The sequence below is a fragment of the Tigriopus californicus genome, chromosome 2, assembly GCF_007210705.1.
Source record: "Tigriopus californicus strain San Diego chromosome 2, Tcal_SD_v2.1, whole genome shotgun sequence".
Taxonomy (NCBI): Eukaryota; Metazoa; Arthropoda; class Copepoda; order Harpacticoida; family Harpacticidae; genus Tigriopus; species Tigriopus californicus.
In genome coordinates, this window is record NC_081441.1 from 12,294,877 (window position 1) to 12,295,366 (window position 490).

A 490-nucleotide genomic window follows, 5' to 3' on the forward strand; every position below is an offset into this window, starting at 1 on the left:
TCTTGAGCTGAAATGGAGGCTCACGCTTTCTATTCCTGCTTCTCGAGATGAGTACCTGAAATGGAACCGCCACTCCGAGGCTGCTTCTGAGTTTCACATGTGGAAAGAGATGCCGTCCAACCTTGACAATGTCGTTTTGGCAGTCCATGAGCTTGGCTCTCTGGAGACACTTGATTAACCGCGAATCCAATTGGTTCCTTCGACTCCAAGACCCCAATTTGGCAAGGTTGGCTTGAGCAGGGGTAAAATGAAAGCCTTCCGTCCATTGATTCACCTGCAAAGCTCCAGGTTCATGTTGAGAATGTCATTGGGGATTTCAAAGCCGAAGCCGTCAAGGATTACCAAAATGAGAGCTAAAGTGAGTGGAAGAATGGCTCCGATGGCCATTGCAAGGATGGATCACGTCCCTGGCTTCAGTAGTTGGTGAGGAGAGGAATTGAACGAATTCAAAAAATCATATTGGCTAACCTGAAGTAGCAAATGAAGTATG

At 47.1% G+C, this 490-nt stretch overlaps 1 long non-coding RNA gene across 1 annotated transcript; it reads right to left on the bottom strand.

The window, feature by feature from the left end:
• LOC131893575 (uncharacterized) lies at positions 1 to 483 on the bottom strand. The gene is made up of 3 exons (XR_009374715.1): positions 343 to 483; positions 122 to 274; positions 1 to 55 (listed from the first exon to the last, which is right to left on the bottom strand). It is a non-coding gene; the product is annotated as an uncharacterized LOC131893575 (long non-coding RNA).
• Between the last annotated feature and the right edge of the window lie 7 nt (positions 484 to 490).